Consider the following 21,329-nt stretch of genomic DNA (forward strand, 5'->3'; position numbering starts at 1 on the left):
GAAACCTTCGTTACCCACTACAGACACATACTTAACTTTAGTAGATAGAAGCGTTCCGCAACTGAGTTTTGTCTTTCTGTTACAGATATTTGGAAAATTTGAAGAAATTCAAAAATTTTTCGGCAGAAAAATGCCGCTCGTCACTGACTTGGTGTACTATATCTCCTATTTTTTGGGGTTCCACCTTCTGCTTCGATAAGTTTTTTGAGGTTCAAATGGACACCAATATGTCTTGGAATAATCATGTCGCTGGAATTAACGAAATTGCACGCATCATTCGATACCTAACAAAGCATACCAGAACTTATAGTCACCGTGAGATCTCCTTTGGTATCTTCTAAATATTTCAGTTTTGAGTGAATGAATCATGTCAAATGCGACGATCCGACTATGATTGACGAAAATATGGTTCAGTGCCCTTTTGGTTGCCTCTTTTGTTTTTTCTTTGATATGCTGCACGTGACGAGGCGACTTTTATTAACGAAGAAGCAGGTTAGTGCACTTCTGACATGTTGCGCCATCTTTGTTTTTTCTCTGTCGATGAATTCTGCATTCGTTTCCATTTCATTTGATGTGCTGTACGTTGAGAACAAATCATTATTAACGAAAATACGGCTCATTGCCCTTCTGACATGTTACGTTGTCTTTGTTTTTTTCTTTGTCGATAACATTTTGCATTCGTTTCTCTTTCATTTGATGTGCTGCACGTTAAGATCCAAATATCATGAGTGAAATTGTGACTTAATGTCTTTCTGACATGTTGCGCCATCTTTGTATTCTCTCGTCAATGAATTCTGGATTTTTTGTCCTTTCATTTGACGTGCTGTAAGCGAAGATTCGATTATTATCAGCGAATATACAACTTAGTGCCCTTCTGACAGTTGCTCCATTTTTTTTTTCTAATAACTCATTCATTTCCACAAATCCTCACACATTTTCTACCACGCCACCACCTCCTACGCTGACTACGTCACTTTCAAAGTTTTAACATTTATCATTATTATTATTATTTTTCGACCCACATTCCCCAGTTCAATATCATCTAACACTATTAGTAGACCGATATTTGATTCCTCCATTCTGATTGGCTGACCGACACCACTCTGTAACACAAGTTGAGTTTTAATGTTTTATCACTATTATTATTATTATTATTCGACCCACATTCCTCAGTTCAATTTCATCTAAAACCATCATTCTACTGATATTTGATTTCTCCAGTCTGATTGGCTTACGACACCACTCTGTACCAGAAGTTAGGCTGATTGTTCCTCAAGGTTCGGTTCAGGAGTCTGAAAATTCGCAAAACGAACCTTCATACGACAAAGCGTGGACTTTAGTCATCTCCTGATGATGCTCACTTGGTAAACGAAACGCGTTAAGTGTTAAATGACTGTCATATTGAAATAGGAAAAAAAAACAACAATAACGACGAAACGATAACGAATAAAGGCACGTAAACTGTTCGAAAACGCACGCATAACCGTAGCACGCAAAACTGTTGAATACTTCACTTTCCCCAATTTCGAACGTTAACTCTACAATACGACTCAGCATTATTTCTGCCAAAATTCGATAGAGAAGGATTATGGGGGGTTCCAAACGACGTATTTCAAATATTGATTCACTCTGTATGTATGCGCTTATATTTCGTAGAATTTTCAATACGATTTTCACCACACTATGGCAAAATTTCCAACATGTGTGGGCTATTATTTCTGCAAACTGAAACTCACTTTTCAAGTGTAACTGAAAAAATGAATCGCAAACGTGTTATGATTTCGATATATTTTGAGGTAATAATATTTAATATCGAACGAATAGTCATAAAGAAAATTATTTGCATTGTATTCCGAAAGCTTACGAACCGTTTCGTGATCAATGAACACCGAATGAATTTCGTAATACCTGTTGAAGATCTTGACCTACCTCACTATTTATAAACATTCATATGCTGAAGTTGTAACTTTGCTCCGGTCACCGTACTACGACAAAATGCTTGATGTGCATTTTGAAGATAGTTGGAATAATGAATGGAATTGTAAATACTGAGTGTTTTTGTTTCAGAATATCGAAGCAATTCATGTATTTCGATTCATGGCTTTGAATTATTTCATAACGATTTTTCATATTTGTCTGTATCGTTACTTTGTTATATTCATATGTCTGAGAATTCATTTCACTCCCTGTTATAATGGACTCGTGATCACACCAAACGACATTGTCATAAAAATGAAATTCAGGTTATCTACACATAATGAACTCGTCCGGTATCTATATCAAAGGATGCTATTTTGAAAGGGAATTTCGAAAAAACTACAATACGAAATGAATTTCCAAATATCACACTTGAAATTTAATGACAAATGTCAATAATCTATAATAGTGTCCTGAATAAAATTCATGATATAAAATGCCACTTTTTGTTATATCGACCCAACGAATCAGAATTTAAAATAACAGACAAACTTATTTCCTTTATTTCTAAAATGTCCTGTTTTTGTCAACTTAGTATCTTTCAATATGATGTTTCTTCATCTCTATAAAATCTGGTATATAATTTTTTGTTATTGCACATTTTTGACAACTTTCCCTGTATAAGATAAGTTTTCATTTTCAAAAAAAGATGTGTGTGATATGTATTGTATTTATTTTGGTAGTATATTATAAAGCCATTTATATAAATTATCAACGTTATTGAGACTGCAGCTGAACAAATTTCCTTTGAAATGACCCATACAGAACGGCGTGTTTTTCTTGAATTTTGGAACACACCACGATGAATCTTCAAAGTCTTCCAAATTCATTACGGTTGTGTATATATTGAATAGACACAGTTTGTCCAACAAATCACTGAATATCGACAAATTCAAGCCTCTATAGATTGAAAAAAATGGAAACTGCTTAGATTTGAAACTCGTTCTGGAAAGGTTGCTATGACGGTTTTGAATGTTGTTGTTGAGATGACTCTGACTGATACTGCACACGTTGATGTATTATTCTGAAATAAATTCGATTTTTCAATAAAAACATACACTGAAATAAATTCGATTTTTTAATAAAAACATACACTAAACAAAATTTTTTGACAACAGAGAGGGTAATGTCTTCCATGAAGTAATTGCTACACATATAATGAAAATAAAAAAATCAAGTGTCATTCAAAATAATGAATTTAAAACACATATTCTGCACGTACTAAGTGAAGGAAATATATTGTATGGAAACACTACTTTATGCGGATCATATCTGTGAGTGAGAATTTTTGACTCGAATAAAAAATATTGTATACACCCAAAAACTCTTTGCCTATAAAACAAAGAAAAAATTGGAAACAGTACTAACCTTAATTTTGTACAATCTCAAATGAAACGACAAGATTCGGTTTCCCAATGTCCATCAACCCTTTGAACACAATAGCGTATTTTCCTGATGAAAATTCTTCTAAGTGAGGACGATACGCCTCCGTCACTCGGTGGGGCAGAAATGATACTTTATCTCCCAAATCTAACAAGACCGCCTCACCAAATTTTCCTTTCACGATTTTGGCAGTGAATATCCTCTGCGGCATCTCCACAGGCAAATCTACTACTTTGATACTTGGCTTTCTCTTCACGATCGAACTTGCATTCAACTTTTGTAAATCCATCTGTGAAAAATAAAAAATGAAAGCTTTATGTTTTGATTCACAATATATGCGAATACTATCTCAAACAAACCACGACATGTAAAACATTTGACTGAAATCATCCAACATATATATATATATATATATCGAAAAAAATTTTGGAAATCAAATGATTCAACAATTCCCACCAATTTTCAATTAAATTACATTTGAATAAATTCATCTGAGGAAAGAGTCAAATCTAAAACACTTACTTTCAAATAGAATCGGTGCACTTGTCACTGGTATCACTTTCAACGGATGCAACTAACTCATTTCGCCATGCATGACGTATTTATAGTAAAATAAGTGATGACATATTTTAAAATGAAACAAAGAGCCTTTGTTTCGTCGCTTTGAGAACTGCATATCTCCGGATGTAGATTCGACATTGACAGTGATCAATGTCACTTTGGGTTTGAATATAAAAATTAGTGATGACATATTCTGAAATGAAACAAAAGAAAATCAAAGAGTCTTTGTTATATGCATATTCAGCGTTAACATTGATCCATGTCACCTTGGATTTGAATAGCGCAACAAACACATGAATTCTGCTTTTTTTTCCCCATTTTATTTGAAGTGCTACATGTGATGATGCGACTATTATTAGTGAAGATACAACTTTGTGCCCTCTTGGCATCGTCTCGGTTTTTTTTTCTCTGTTGATGAATTCTGCATTCGTTTTCCTTTCATTTGATTTGCTGCACGTTGAGATTCAGTTATCATTAATGAAGATGTGGGTTAGTGCCCTTCTGACATGTTGCACCATATTTATTTCTTCTTAATAGATGAATTCTGCAATTTTTCTTCTTTCATTTGACATGATGTACGTGGCGATCCGAAGTTTTTTCAATGATTCTCTTTGCAATTCTTCCTATCACGATCGAACTTGCATTCAACTTTTGTAAATCCATCTGTGAAAAATAAAAAATGAAAGCTTTATGTTTTGATTCACAATATATGCGAATACTATCTCAAACAAACCACGACATGTAAAACATTTGACTGAAATCATCCAACATATATATATATATATATATCGAAAAAAATTTTGGAAATCAAATGATTCAACAATTCCCACCAATTTTCAATTAAATTACATTTGAATAAATTCATCTGAGGAAAGAGTCAAATCTAAAACACTTACTTTCAAATAGAATCGGTGCACTTGTCACTGGTATCACTTTCAACGGATGCAACTAACTCATTTCGCCATGCATGACGTATTTATAGTAAAATAAGTGATGACATATTTTAAAATGAAACAAAGAGCCTTTGTTTCGTCGCTTTGAGAACTGCATATCTCCGGATGTAGATTCGACATTGACAGTGATCAATGTCACTTTGGGTTTGAATATAAAAATTAGTGATGACATATTCTGAAATGAAACAAAAGAAAATCAAAGAGTCTTTGTTATATGCATATTCAGCGTTAACATTGATCCATGTCACCTTGGATTTGAATAGCGCAACAAACACATGAATTCTGCTTTTTTTTCCCCATTTTATTTGAAGTGCTACATGTGATGATGCGACTATTATTAGTGAAGATACAACTTTGTGCCCTCTTGGCATCGTCTCGGTTTTTTTTTCTCTGTTGATGAATTCTGCATTCGTTTTCCTTTCATTTGATTTGCTGCACGTTGAGATTCAGTTATCATTAATGAAGATGTGGGTTAGTGCCCTTCTGACATGTTGCACCATATTTATTTCTTCTTAATAGATGAATTCTGCAATTTTTCTTCTTTCATTTGACATGATGTACGTGGCGATCCGAAGTTTTTTCAATGATTCTCTTTGCAATTCTTCCTATGCTGTTTCACATTAGGCGCTCGATATTATATTTTTCATTGTCTACACATTAAATCATTTGAAATGAGTACCCACATCGACCTGTTGCGACTAGTATAGCGAAAATAGGTTATGAGGTCCTTTTGGCTTCGTAAAATGATTAACTATGTTTTTTGACATCTAAAGGAATCCATTGATGTCAAAATCATCGGAATCGGACGACCGGAAGTGAAAACCGGAAGTGACCTGTTTTTGACGGATTCGAAACCTTCTCACCCTAAGGAATCCAAAAATACCATATGTTTCAGTATACGATGATTATTTGATTTTTTTGTCAACAAATCATGTGTTTTGAATAAAACTTTTGCAATTACATTACACTCGTAGTTGTTCATAACCCAACAACTTTTAATTTCAAATATGTTTAATGATTTTCTTTAAATGTACAATTCTTTCTATGCTATTTCACATTAGATGCTCAATATTATACTTTTCATAATCTACAAATGAAATCATTTAAAATGAGTACCCACATCGGTCCGTTGCTGCTAGTATAATGAAAATAGGTTATAAGGCCCTTTTGGCTTCGACAAATGATTAATTATGTTTCATGACATCTAAACGAATCCTTTGATGTTGAAATCATCGAAATCGGAGGACCGGAAGTGGAAACCGGAAGTGGTCGTTTTTTGATGGATTCGAAACCTTCTCACCCTAAGGAATCCAAATATATCACATGTTTCAGTATCCAATGATTTTTTTAATTTTTTTGTCAATAAATTCTGCGTTTTGAATCAAGCTTCTGCAATTGGAATAAACTTATAGTTGTTCATAACCCAACAATTTTTAATTACAAGTTTTTCAGTGATTTTTGTTGGATTTGCAATTCTTCCTATGTTATTTCACATTAGGCGTTGGATATTATATTCATTACGCCATATTTGTTTTTTCTCTGTCGACGAATTCTCCATTTCTTATCCTTTCATTTGACATGCCGTATGCGACGATCCGATCATTATTAGTAAATATACAACTCAGTGCCCTTCTGACAGTTGCGCTATTATTCTTCGTAATAACTCATTCATTATCACACACGCCAGCACCTATCACGCTGACTACGTCACTTTCAAGCTTTTAATGTTTTATCACTATTATTATTATTATTCGACCCTCATTCTCCAGTTCAATTTCATCTAGCACAATCAATCGAGCGATATTTGATTTCTCCATTCTGATTGGCTGACCGACACTACTCTGTAACAGAAGTTAGGTTGGGTGTTCCACAAGGTTCCGTTCAAGAGTCTGAAAATTCGCAAAATGAATCTTCATATGACAAAGCATGGAGGTTAATCATTTCCTGATGATGCTAACTTGGTTAGCGAAACGCGTTAAATGATAAATGACTGTCTTATTGAAACACGAAAAACCGTTACGACAATAACGATGAAACGGTAACGAATGAACGTACGGAAAACGGTCGAAAACGCACGAAAAACGATCGAAAACGCACGAAAAACGATCGTAAACGCACGAAAATTCGCAAAATGAATCTTCATATGACAAAGCATGGACGTTAGTCATTTCCTGATGATGCCAACTTGATTAGCGAAACGCGTTGAATGATAAATGACTGCCATATTGAAACACGAAAAACCGTTACGACAATAACGATGAAACGATAACGAATGAACGCACGGAAAACGGTCGAAAACGCACGAAAAACGATCGTAAACGCACGAAAAACGATCGAAAACGCACGGAAAACAACGTGCTAGACTTCTGTTGAACCGACATGTTTTTTCTTAAATGGTATATTTTGACGCACCCTGTACACTTCGACGTCATGTTTGTTTTCAATGATGTATTTTGAGACACCCCGTATACAATGACGGATCGCAGATTGTCATATTTTTTCTTAAATCTGATTCATTATTATTAATATATCACTTTCACGCTTCCAATTTTCATCGAGTCGTTCACGATTAATTCCAAAACCGGCAACGCTACATTACTCCATAACCATTGATTTATTGTACAACTGGCAACGCCGAACCTGCCATGCTGGCATGTATTGACATTTGACAGATGCCGTCTTATGAGTCTAGTGTCCTTCTTCAACCAATAGATAGTTCAGCTAGTGACTCATAGATGACTCTGTGTGTTCTATAACTTTGGTGTTTCCATATACTTTTGTATCGATGAATCGAGCGCCTATTTTTGTGCGGTTACTGATAACAGGACATGAAACAATTCTGTACGATAAATTATTCAAATGAATCTCTCAATATACGCAAAGCCACGTAAATTTGTGCATCGATTACGTCACACGCGCCTCTCGCTCTTACACACACATGCACCTCTTTACATGAAATATTAATTATTTCCCAAATCTAAGTATATTTTCCTATCTTCAATATGATAATGACAATTACATTCTATGGAAATCAAAAATAAAAATGCTGTCAAGTATAATGAATGAGTCAATTTCGGTCCCGACAAAACTAACGCTGTAAATACCCAACATTCGCAGTTAACTTCAATATCTTACGATGGTGTAGAGGCTAAGGACAATGTCTACGGCGCGGACGACCCAGGTTCGAATCTCATAACTATAAGCTTTTTTTAATTAAAATCACGTGACTGAAGGGGGCCGAGGGAGCTGATAGGTTAGGTGGAGTACCAAGGGGGCCGATAGGTTAGGTGAAGTACCGAGGGGGCCGAGGGGCGGAGTTCCACGCTTAAATCGCTACTATACTCGTTCCATCCTGCGTCGATGACGTCACACGTTTCCCCCTCACAGACACCGTCCTGCACCCTCATTGACATTTGACAGTTGCACAGACACCGATCCGTATTGACAGACATCATAAAACCGGCAACTGCGCATACTGCGTCGCATGACAACACCCATATGTCTAGTGTTTACAGTGTTCTTCTTCAACCAATAGATAGTTCAGCTTGTGACTCATAGGTGGCGCTAGGATTAGTGTTCACAGTGTCCTTCTTCAACCAACAGATAGTTCAGCTAGTGACTCATAGGTGGCGCCAGTGTGGTGTACTCGCGACGATGCATCTGGGTCACGTGACAATTTGGAGCGCTCTGATTGGACTCTGCCGTACGCGTGACCTTGAAAGGAACCAAAAATTGCAGAATGAACCTCCATAAGAAAATACATGGGGTTTTGATCTAGAACTCTTGCAGCCTATTTACTTGCGAAATATCGAATCTATTGGTACTTTTCATTTCTCACTTTCAGGCTCATAGAAACTTATAAGTTTATTGTAGTTTTTCTTGATCAACAGAGCAAGATGATATATATTCGTTGCGGATATTTCTGCTTTGTTGTGGAATCAATATCGTCCGAAAGGAGAGAAACAAACAATTATTGACAAATCGAAATTGTGTCTCGAAATTCCGCAAACCCTATCCATACCACTCTATTAACATGACTGTTTTGATTATGACAGTCCTTGGTGGAATGATGCCCTCTCTATTTTCGGCTTGCTGCACCAAGGCAGAAATACTGGACGAACAAATGCAGATGGTTGTCATTGTTAACTCAATACATCTTCTTGTAGATAATTATATTATTCATAATGTTCATGATACCAATACTAATAATAATAATAATAATTATACTTTCTTGAGCCACTCGCGCAAAATTAGGACAAAGACGCTCCCAGGAGAGAGAATTTTTCTTTGATGCCGGCCTTGCGTCAATAGGACTAAATACCTTGTAGTCTCAACACTCAGTTCCTACAATATGAGGCAGGGGCCCCCACATCTGAGGAGGTTCAGAGTGAGAATGATAAGGTTCAACCTGATGTTTGACTTACCAATGACAATCGCAGAGACTCCAAATGCTTCAATTGGATAAGCGAACTGAGAGATAACCTGATGCATTAAATATGAGCCCGCTCAAAGAAGATACATGTATGCTCGAAAAACTGATGGATTTTGTATCATATTGTTATGTTTTTACCGTGGGTTCACCAATAATTGACTGAATAATTGACACTGAATAATCAAACTGAACTTTATTTCACTTTAAATACAACAAACACTTCAACTAAAAACTACAACTATTATTTTAATGTATATCGCCTCACTAGATCACTTCGCGTACCGCACTTTAACGTCCACTTCACTGTGTATTTGACTGTCCGAATACGCTTGCAGACAGCGTTTAAATATCACAATGGAACATCGTAGAATTTTCGCCGAAGTTCCATCGACATCGGTAACATGTTTCTTACTGCTTCTCGAGTGGCAAATAATATTGGGCATTCCCACGCTCTCAGCTACGTCATGTTTGGTTTATGGTTACCAGTGGCGGCAGGCGTTATTTTCTTTATGATGATTTACAACACTACCTCCTTTCCTGAGTTTGTTCGCCCGAACAATATTCCAAGAGGGGACATCACGACCCATGTAAGGACTCAGCCTCTCTATATGGACAACTTTAGGCTTGCTTCTGGATGACAATTGGATTCTATACACCAGATCGTTTTTCTTTTTGATTACCAAGTAAAGTCATTGTTGTGGTCTCCGCAACTTGGGACACAAACCTTTCCGACGTTAGGGTTGGTAGAGCCACACTGCATCGCCCTTCTTGAAGCTCACTGGCAGCGACTTTTTGTCGAATCTTATCTCCATCCTGTCGCTGGAAAGCTGAAATTTGGTCCTGGCAAATTCGTGTACAATTTCCAGTCTCTCCTTCAGGTCATTCACATATTCTGAAAGAGGTACCTCTTGAGATTCTTCGAAGGGACTGTCATACAATATACCTATCGGAAACTTCAGTTCCCTACCATTTAACAACATAGATGGTGTATAACCTGTCGCGTCATGTTGGAAGCTCCTGTATGCAGAAAACGAGGAACCAATATATCCCAGTCTCTTTGGTTTCCGGAAGCAAACATCGAGAGGTAGTTATTGATGGTGCAATTATGCCTCTCGGCTATTCCATCAGATTGTGGATGAAGAGCAGTTGTTCTTGTCTTCTTTATTCCCAACAGAGTCATCATTAACTTCCATGAATCCGATTCGAAGTTGCGGCCCTGATCCGAGTGTAGTTTTCGAGGTACTCCGTGTCTAGCAATTACGTTCTGCAACAGGGCTTCTGCTACCGTTTTAGCCTCTTGGTTGGGTGAGGCTACTACTTCAGGCCATTTGGTACTTAATACCGGATGTGGTCATAGGGAGTTGTCCCAAAATGTCGATTGCGATTCTCTCGGAAGGGCACTCACTGAAGTACTGCTTCAAGTTTCCTCTTTGCCTTGTCTTCGGACCCTTTCTCGAAGAGCACAGGTCGCAGCGCTTACACCACCCAATCGTACCTCTCACACACTGTCGCTAAAGTACTGTTTACTCCGAAATGCCCTTCAATGCGACCATTGTGAAGCTGTTCGTGAATACTCGGGATGCACGTCTTAGGAAGGATCATCGGTCCTTCCATCCGGGCTTTCCCATTTCCGAATGAGTAGGTCATCTCGAATGCGCATGAAGTCCCATTGGAGTCAGTAATCCTTTTCCTGCCGGCCGTGCTTGGAAATCTCCTGCCATTTCGGTCTCGCTCCTTTGGCAATCCATCCAGAAAGGTAGAGGCACCCTCAGAGGCTGTTAATGACCGTACCACACCAAGGTCAGATAATTCCTCAAATTGAATGTCCGTATCCCTAGATAAGGGATCCTTACAGGTTGCTACCCTCCGGGTCTGAGGAAACCCGAAGCGGCGGGAGGTAGGGGAGCTTATCTCACTATCAGAGCTGTCCATAAATGAGTCTTTATCCGCTACCTTATCACTTACGGTGGGAAGTTCTTCTTCTGGTATCCTTGGTGTCCTTGTACTCCTAGCATTGGCCAGGAGTACAAGGATGAAATAATAGTGAAATAAAATACAAGTAAAATAGAACAATGGAACAAAAAAAAATAAAAATGACTGGTGTCAGTAATCACCCGAAGACAATTGTAGATACTAACAATCGAAACATCGTGAACTAACGTGACTTGGAATCTCTCAACCTTCTATTTTTTTTTTTTTCATTTCTTCATTTTTATTCATTTTTGTTCAATTGTTCTATTTTACTTCTATTTGTATATTTATCAACTTCCATAATTCTCGACTGAACTAGAGTTGGTTGTTGTTTTTGATGGATATTATGAGACTGGCTTCTATGAAAGTGGAACACACTGTATACTTCACTCACCTTAAATGTTTCATCATTCTCACCTTAGAAATTTCCTTTGTAAATCTGATATTGAAATATTTCGCCTTTGATTGAATTGTCGAAACTAGATCTTATATTTGGAAATTTCTATCCAGCAAACTGAAATATCTAAATTCATGATAGAATTTGAGAAGAATCAATTTTCAGTAAAATTTGTATATCAATCTAGAATATACTTTTGTTTCCCTTGAATGTAACTTTCATTACCATTATTACAATTTTTATAGTCATACCACATATTTCAACACACATAGTACTTTATCTAATTTATTTGTTCACAGATTTTCTACGACACTAATAATGCTATTGAAAATTATATAGGAAATTATGTCCCTAACCCACCCAGTAACACCCGAAGGGTTCAAACAAACTCTGCCCAGCAATCGGATCTGTACACAATATATAATCAAGGTGATACGATCTCGCAACCATCACGAGACGACTGAACTCTGAACTAGGAGTTCATGCCACGGAAAACGCCCGAGGAAAATGTTCCTCGGTTAGCGACCTATTCAAGGTTCTTCGTAATTATTTCAGTCTCTAAAAGTACTGGGAATTATAATCAAAATGCGTTAAACATTTATTATTCTGTTCCGGAGTCAAAATTGTGTACAGAATTAGGGCACTGCTACAAAAATCATTCTAACACAGGAGAATATTAACGGATATGTTGGTGTTATGTGAATTTTATGATTTCATTTACTCGTGATATAATATAATCGCTGTTCGCTATTTCTGAGATATATACGGGAAAACAATTTAAAAACTTATAATGGATATTTCTAGGCAACCAAATAAAATATAAAAAATCGCTGAAAATAACTTTCATAATAGGGAGTGGGAAACAAAATGATGTGACAGCTAACTTGTTTTCACTTACCCCCCTCGCCATCAGCCACCCCAACTTTATATTCTTAAATGGCAACCTCCTACTTGTGATACCTAATCTAAAAGCGAGGAACAGAATTTTTATCTGCAACAATGGTACATACAACACAGCTGAACGTGTGAAAATTTTTTTTTATGGTAGAGAAGATCATTGTTTGTGAAGAACAACTAAAGTAAAGAGGCACCCAGAGAGAAACGTAAGTCACGTGTAAATTCGCCAACTAGTAGCAAAATTTCAAGAAACTAGTACTGTCACAAATAGTAAAAGGAATCAACCAAGATTACCGAACGGAGCAATGAAAATTGAAGTATTCGGACAGTTTGTAATGAATCATATTTCATCGACTCGTCAGGTAGCTGCAGCAATCGGATTATCCCGCGAATCTGTGAGGAAAATATTTAAATTAGATAAATTTCTCTATATAAAAGCAACCTGATTCAATGGAGCAACTGAAGGAAACAATTATCCGAGAATGCCAAGCTATTTCCAGAAAAACATTCACCAATTTACGTCGAAAGTTTGAAAATATTCTCTATTATTGTTTTGAAAAGAATGGAAATCATTTTAAACGTTTCTTAAATGAATAATAGAAAATAAAATTTTAATTTAAATGGTCTTCTATTGAATAAGCCAAAAACTACTGCGATTCCAAGAATTGCATTTATTGGATACCCTGCGAGTTCGGAGACTCATACATCGGTGAAACTAAGAGGCCATTAAAAGTTTGCATTACCGAGCACAAGAAACACACACACCGAGGAGAAACCAGTAAATCAGGAATAACAGTTTGGACTCATCAACATAACATCAAGTAGACTCAAGCTGAAATCATCCACCAGGAGGAACACTGGTTTAGGAGAAAATTCAAAGGAGCTGCATGTATGTTATCTAACAACGCATTTAGACAAGCTAGCGTAGACAAACGCAACACATGGAAACCTCTAATCAAGCGGAACACACCCAACTCCCGCCAAACGGTCAGCTTCCGCTAGAACCGATGAAGCGAAGAGAGGGAAGAGGAGATAGGTGAAAGTCTCGAATGACCTATAAATAGTCAGATCTTTGAGGAATAAGTACAGTTATCACCCGAAGACGTTTGTAAATCCTAACAATCGAAACGTCGAGAATTAACTTGGTTTGAAATCTTTTAATTTTTGTAATTTCCATTTCTTGTTGATAACTTTTTCAATTTTCATTTCGTATTCGTTTTTTTGTGTTTGTTTGTTACTTGTACTTTACTTCTTCGTAATTTCATTTATTTGCTTTATATAATTGTTATTTTCTTAGCTAACCTTTTTATTTTCAGTTTTTTACAGATTCTTTTAGGGATTTCAAATCAATATATATTATACTAGACATTGGAAGTCCGAACTAATGAAATGCAAGTACGGGGTTGTCATTTAAGACTATAAAGTTGGGGTGGTTGGGGGCGAGGGGGTAAGTGAAAACAAGTTAGCTATTACAGCATTGTGTTTGCTCCTCCCTATTGAAGAAGTTATTTTCAGCGATTTCTTGTATTTTATTTGGTTGCTCATATATAGCCATTGTAAGTTTTCAAAGTATCACCCTGTATAATAATAATGAAAAATTTTATTGGTAAACTCAAACATACAGCAAAAATAATGCCAGAGAAAATGACCTACCAGAGTGCAGAGTTGACACCAGTTAGCATTCAAATAGGGATGGCATTTCTACTCAATCAACTGAACTAAACTAATACAGAGTGTGACAATTCAACCTAATACAGACAAAGCAGCAGCATGATTGCAATAACCATACTCGATTTTATATCATTTCTAGAAATATGTGGTTTTGTTTTCCGATGGCATTCCAGGATAGCTTCCAAATTTCTGCTACCGCAGTTATCGGTTGATTGGTCAAATCACCAACACTGATATAAAAACTTGGCAACAATTTTAATTAAGTGCTTTTCTTGGTTATTTACATTTTATTTTCAATCGAAGACCGCTGTCTGGTACTGACGATGCCCAACAGGCTGAAACAGCTGTCTACCGGTAGCTCCCAGATTGAAATCAATAAGAATGATCAGAATAGTACTTTTCTATTTATCTTCTGATTTTCGTGGAATTATTTTTCAGCAGCATGACTGCATTAACCATTCTCGATTTTTTATACCATTTCTAGAAATATGTGGATTCGTTTTCCGATGACATTCCAGGATAGCTTACCAAATTTCTGCTACCGCAGTTGTCTGTTGATTGGTCAAACCACCAACACTGACATAAAAACTTGGCAAGTTGTGGGTGTCGCACCAATAGGTGGTTCCACTTATGTCTCGCTTGCGTTCATGAAGTTATTTTCATCAAGTGCTTTTCTTGGTCATTTACATTTTGTTCTCAATCGAAGACCGCCTACTCGGTACTGACGATGCCCAACAGGCTGAAACAGCTGTCTACCGGTGGCTCCTAGATTGAAATCAATATGGGAATGATCAGAATACTACTTATCTATTTATCTTTTGATTTTCATGGAATTATTTTTCAGAAGGGATCTTCTGAAGATCCCTCCACCTGCCATTTTCAAGACAACGACGCTCAGTCCGATTCGCAAAAAATGTACACATAGGAAAACATGACCAGAACCTTCTTTAGCAATCACTATCAAATAAGAAGAACAATAGCATTTCAACATTATTTACATTTTGAAAAGTTATCAATAATTTCAAGTAAGGAAATCAGTCAAATATCCAATGTGTTATGAAAAAAAAAATTCAAATAATCAATTGAAAGAGCCTCTAGCCAGGAGCGAAACGTCTTATATATATATATATATATATATATATATATATATATATATATATATATATACATTCCTAGAAACAATGAACCTAGAGACAATCGTGTTGTGTATGTATGCCCTGCCTTAAGGCAGGGCATACATACACAACTTTCCCAAGGCAGGGCTTCACTTCATTTTAATAAATAATTTGTATGCTTTCCACATTGGGTTTTCTCATTAATAATCTCACAAAACTGCAGTTGACTCTGATCACACTTGCACCATAAATGTGTTCTCTTTTGTTCCACTCTGAAACGTAAACTTACAAACGAACGATCTTTCAAATTGAATCACAGGACAGCTGTCAGTGTCAATTGCTTTTCATCTCTTTCTGTGGTCTGCAACCATATGGATTTTACCAGTAAATTGTAATTTCAAACCATAACGATTTTATTATGTAAATTTAAATAATCTTCCTTGTATCAGTGAGGAGTCAAAACTTTATTTCAATCTGTAACTTATTTTCTTTTATTGACATGTTTCAACTATTTAAATGTTACATTCTTTTCGACACGGCCATCCTCACCAACAGTAAGTTGAGCCTTTTTGTAATAAAATTTATATTATTGCATCACATGTTTTGTAGCTCTTCCTTGATAATGATAATAAACTTTATCGAAATGGAATAACTTGTGTTATATGAGTACACTTCCGTTCTGCTAATTACCCAAAGATAGTTATATATATATATATATATATATATATATATATATATATATATATATATATATATATATATATATTCCAATATTCCAATATTTCGATAAAATTTATCATCATCTTCAGGGAAAATCTACAAATTTTGTATGATGGTCATACACTATAAAAATTATTAATATGAAAGGTCACAATCACTGTTAGTGAAGTTGGCCGTGTCGAAAAGAATGTTACATTTAAACAATTGAAACATGTCAATACAATAAACAAGTCACTAAATAAAAGAGGTTGACTCCTCACAGGATGATACAAAGAAGATTATTAGATTAAAATTTTACTAAAAGACGTCAATTGTTTCAAAATTATGGATTACCGGTAAAAGCCATGAGGTTGAAGAACAGAGAGAGAGAGACACAAAACGAAAGACACTGTCATCTGTCATGTAATTCAGTTCAAAAAGGTGTGTTTGTTTGTAGATGATAAGCCATGGAACAAAAGAGAACTAATTATGGTTCAAGTGTAATCAGAGACATCTGATGTTCTGTAAGTTACTCAAGGAGAAAACCCAAAAATCAAATATGATAATTGATTGAACAACATCCTCATTAGTCTTTAGGAGAGAACATGTGAAAAGTTGTTAAATGAAAGTAAAACCCTGCCTTAGGGAGGTTTGAATTTTTTGTTGAAATTCATGAAATTTATGAAAATTATATTAATGAAAAACCAGAATTATTATTGGTTTGGAATTCATGTAGATTCTTGTCAATGTCTAATAAAAAGGTATAGATTTCACTGAGGTGATCAATGCCTGATTTTTTGTTGAGGCAATTATTAGATGTAAAATAAATGACATTTCGAAAAACAATCTTCACTTATTTTCTCCTAAAGACTAATGAGGATGTTATTCAATCAATTGACATATTTGATTTTTGGTTTTCTCCTTGAGTTACTTACAGAACAGCAGATGTCTCTGATCACACTTGCACCATAATTAGTTCTCTTTTGTTCCATGGCTTATCATCTACAAACAAACACACCTTTTTAAACTGAATTACATGACAGCTGACAGTGTCAATTGTTTTGTGTCTCTCTCTTTGTGGTTCAACCTCTTGGTTTTTACCGGTAATCCATAATTTTGAAACAATCCTCGATTTTTAGTAAAATTTCAATGCAATATTCTTCTTTGTATCCTGTGAGGCGTCAACCTCTATTATTTAGTGACTTGTTTATTGTATTGACATGTTTCAATTGTTCAAATGTAAAATTTTTTTTGACACGGCCAACTTCGCTAACAGTAAGTGTGACCTTTCAATCAATAACTTTTTATAGTGTATTACCATTATACAAAATGTGTAGCTTTTCCCTGAAGATGATAATAAATTTTATCGAAATATTGGAATAACTTGTGTTATAAGAGTACACTTCCATTCTGCTAATCACCCAAGGAAAATTCCCAAGTTATGATATGAAGTTGATTAAAACTGATCAAAGTATAATAATCTCAAAATGGTACAGAAAAAATAAATAAGTGATAATAGACTCATCAACTAACATTCATACCATCCAATGGAAGATTAGAAAGTTCAATCTTCCTCTTAAAGATGATCACTTGGTGATTGAAACACGTGTCGAGGTGTTGAAAATAACGGTTTTGTGTTGGTATTAAACTTCAGTGATATTTAGTAAAAGAAGTGTTAGAGACAATATGGATCCCTGGGAAACACCAGGCGTTGATTATAAAATTATTCGAGAAATATCCATCAATGGCCTCTTGCAAAAAACGTTCTTTCAGGAAGCTGGAAAGCCATGTTCAAAAATGATCCGACAAGTCATAGCATTGAAGTTTGGCTAGCAAACCCTTATGCCACACACGGTCAAATTCCTTAGAAATATCATGCACTACAGCTCTTGACTCTTCACTTTTCTCGATTTTGTCAATCCAAATATGGGTGACATACGATAGAAGGTCTCCTGTTGATCTTTGTTTCCGAAAGCCATATTGATGATCGCTCAAGATGTTGAAGCCTTGCAAATATTTACGGATATGGTGGTTTACGGCTTCCTCCATGATTTTTGATATTACTGATAACAAAGCGACTGATCTATAGTTATTTGGAAGATGTTTCTTGCCCTTTTCGGGACTAGGCTGAACGCGAGCTATCTTCCAACAAAAAAAAAAACCGCTTTCTTGCAAGACAGGTTGACAGGTCTGCAAAACACTGGTGCGAATTCATTTGCCCCCTTTTCAAGTACAATGACGGGCACTTCATTAGGACCAGACGCCTTGTTGATATTGAGCTGTTTCAAAATTCGCTTCAATAGACGTTGTCGAAAAGTAATTTCTGGCATTGTGGATTCTAGTGGGGGAATAGTGGATGGTACCTTTCCCAGAAAATCAACTATGGAGTGGGACGCAAATTATTCAGCTAGTAGATTTGCTTTTTCTACGGCTGTCATTGCAATTGAATCATCCTAGAAATAATCAAGAGTCTTGCTGAAATCAATGAAAATTTTGATCATGTAATAAATATTATATTATCTTGAATTGAAGGAACTAGAAATATCAACCTATTTACTGTTTGTTTTGACAGTACATTTGAATTAGGTGTAACAATTGAGAAATTTTGTTATGAAACAAAATAAAATGATCAGATTTGGATTTCTAACATATAACACAGAAAATATATTTTTTAAATGTACTGACATTTGGTTCATAACTTTGTTGTTATATATAAAAAAAAATGAAACAGAACTTTCTTTTCAGATATTTTTGTTGCATCGCATCATAACAGCTCCAATAATGTGGCGATGAGCTTGTCAGAACGAAGTTTCAGGCCATCTGAAAGTGGAATTGGGGGTCGACGCCCTACAAGTAGAAGGGGCTTCCCCCTGCTAGCACCCAAGAAAACTGCATTCAAACTACAATCGAATCTTCTAACCTGGGTCACGAAGGATCATTCCTCCTGGTGAGATTCTGATTAGTATCTAAAGTAGAAAGAACACTTTGAAACATATATGAAAAAATGAATAAAAATTACCCTAAACTAAACAGAATGGACGGTCTTGTGAAATACGTGATAAATGAGATTCCGTCTTTTGAAAGTTCGAGAATTAAAAAAATATTTCAAAGTTAGGTAACGTTCATGATGAGTTCTGTTTTTTATTAATCTTTTTCATTTTATTGGTTCCCTTTTTTATGTTTTTCTAAATCGTACATCCTCTAATAGCATTGTCAAATGTCAGGCTTGATGTGAGGTTACCAATAATATTTCAGATCTCCAAGCATACAAGAAATTCAATAAAAAACTTGAAGGAATCTAAGTAGAGACAATGACATCTCCCCTATGAGATCAACATAATACTCGATTTACGAATATCAATGATAAAAAAGGCTCAGTTTCAAAATAGACAGAATATTATTCAGATCACTACTATAAGAGTTAGTTATTATTTCTAGGTCTTCAACTCCAAAATTGAGACAAATAGCATTCAGAGAAAAACTACATTTTTTTTTTAATTATGAGCTATCAACGTCATTCTGAAAAAAAAACAATGTAGTAAGGTTTCAGAAATAGAGTTTTGCAATGTTTTATCGAAGTTTTTTTAGAACACACAATATATAGAAGATTAATATGTATTCATATTCATAAATGTATCCAGTGAAAAATATTATACAAGGTGGGGCACCGAAAACGAAACAGATCGAATATCTTGAAAACACATCATGAATATTGTTCAACCACATATCAGTTTGAAGTTCAGGTGCGTAATATCATCAAATACCGTGATTTCCAAGCTACAATAAGCACTTTGTGATCGAAATAAATTTTCTATTCATGATGATTCCCACAATCTTTTATTTCCAAAGACCATAATTCACTAGTCGAAACACTGAGGTAACGCTAATTTGTAAAAGCGAACAAATATTCTTTCATCATTGTGAAAATATACATTGTTCCCATCATTGTGCCTGCTCAATTATCTCCATACATACATTAAATAAGCCAAATGAATAAAATTCAGTTAAATTCTCGCTTACCTAGCAAATGTTAACACATTGTTTTGATGATGCTTTTGAATATTTTTCCTGGAAAAATACTCAACATTTAATGATAATGAATCTTCTACTAAATTCAACAAACGGTATTTTCATCTGAACCATCTACTCGTCCTCATCTTTTGATGATATATATATATATATATATATATATATATATATATATATATATATATATATATATATATATATATATATATATATATATATATATATATATATCACCTGCTGCAATAACGGATAAAACAGAATACCTGTGCTATGTGAGAATATTCAATTTGGAAATTTCAATTTTGAAAGAAGTCTTCAACATCAAAATGACAACTTTTTGACATTGAATAATGTGAAATACTTTTTCAAATAAACGATAATAAAAAATTTGAAAATGCATTTCACATTATTCAATGTCAAAAAGTTGTCATTTTGATGTTGAAGACTTCTTTCAAAATTGAAATTTCCAAATTGAGTTTTCTCACATAGCACAGGTATTCTGTTTTATCCGTTATTATGTTTTTTATATATATATATATATATATATATATATATATATATATATATATATATATATATATATATTATGTCCTTTTTATATTACAGCCCTCGATAAAGCTAATAAACATTAGCGAAAGCTAATGTTTATATATATATATATATATATATATATATATATATATATATATATATATATATACAAAGCAAACCAAGTGTTGTCTATCCTTTACACTTGGCTGTACCGTACTGACGAATATACTGACGTATATATATATATATATATATATATATATATATATATATATATATATATATATATATATATATATATATATTATTGTTATTGAGTGTCTTGATATAGAAAAAGAAGTTATTAAATAATCGGACATAGCACTCAAAAAAGTTGCAAACCCTAGACACGTATTTCGGATGTCACGCAGGTAGCTATAGCTGCCTCCGTGGTGATTTTGATAGTTTTCTTGTAAACACAAGATCTATCAGCTGAAATCACAAATGTGCGGTTGGCTCCTGCTGGTGGCTCCGTGCATTTGTATTTCTATCTTTTGGTAACCAAGTATTGCCATCCTTACACTTGGCTGCACCATACTGATGATGGACCAAAAGCCCGAAACACGTGTCTATGGTTTGTATATCAATATATCAATTTATAAAAGACACGTCTGCAAATCGATAAAGTTTTCATTGAAAATGTGTACTGTTTAGAAAAAAATCTGTTTACGAAC

General features: G+C 34.9%; 1 protein-coding gene and 1 long non-coding RNA gene across 4 annotated transcripts in view; one reads left to right on the forward strand and one right to left on the reverse strand.

Annotated features, from left to right (window-relative positions):
• sprt (PDZ domain-containing protein sprite) overlaps positions 1 to 21,329 on the forward strand; it is a 214,592-nt gene that overhangs the window by 82,679 nt on the left and 110,584 nt on the right. For all 3 annotated transcript variants that reach the window (XM_074170289.1, XM_074170291.1, XM_074170290.1), the window contains exon 2: positions 18,802 to 19,003. The gene's annotated coding sequence lies outside the window, so the exon portion shown is untranslated. The remainder of the gene's footprint in view (positions 1 to 18,801; positions 19,004 to 21,329) is intronic.
• On the reverse strand, positions 2,483 to 4,440 carry LOC141480363 (uncharacterized). Its single transcript, XR_012464297.1, has 3 exons — positions 3,883 to 4,440; positions 3,346 to 3,649; positions 2,483 to 3,001 (listed from the first exon to the last, which is right to left on the reverse strand). It is a non-coding gene; the product is annotated as an uncharacterized lncRNA (long non-coding RNA).

This window comes from Leptinotarsa decemlineata, unplaced genomic scaffold, assembly GCF_025532065.1.
Source record: "Leptinotarsa decemlineata unplaced genomic scaffold, Ldec_3_MD MMD2_P_RNA_scaffold_7, whole genome shotgun sequence".
In the NCBI taxonomy this organism is placed as follows: Eukaryota; Metazoa; Arthropoda; class Insecta; order Coleoptera; family Chrysomelidae; genus Leptinotarsa; species Leptinotarsa decemlineata.